This window comes from Alligator sinensis, unplaced genomic scaffold (genome assembly GCF_000455745.1).
Source record: "Alligator sinensis unplaced genomic scaffold, ASM45574v1 scaffold802_1, whole genome shotgun sequence".
Taxonomy (NCBI): Eukaryota; Metazoa; Chordata; order Crocodylia; family Alligatoridae; genus Alligator; species Alligator sinensis.
The window spans coordinates 226,207-226,514 of NW_005841918.1; the positions used below are offsets into that span (position 1 = coordinate 226,207).

Sequence of the window (308 nt, forward strand, 5' to 3'; positions counted from 1 at the left end):
AATGGATGGACTTACAGTCACCCCAAAATTCCCTGTAGCTCCCCCATAACCCCATCTACCAGCACTGCCCCTGCCTGCCTTGAGCACAATCCTGGCCTAGCCCCCCTGCCAGGAAGAGGCTGGTACAGCCCCTGGACCTGAGCCCACAGTGGCAGCCTGCCCTCATCCTGCACATAAATATTGGGGGGAACATGACCCCCATGCCTCCCCTGGAGGTGCATGCAATGGCATGGAGCTGCCCCCACCTTCCCATCTCCCCACAACCCCCAGATGAGCTGCCTGCAGCTCCATCTTGTGGCCTGGACTTG

At 60.1% G+C, this 308-nt stretch overlaps 1 protein-coding gene across 1 annotated transcript in view; it reads left to right on the forward strand.

Moving 5' to 3' along the window:
* Window positions 1-308, forward strand: part of DYNC2H1 (dynein cytoplasmic 2 heavy chain 1) — a 430,803-nt gene that overhangs the window by 26,193 nt on the left and 404,302 nt on the right. The gene's annotated exons all lie outside the window — the stretch shown is intronic.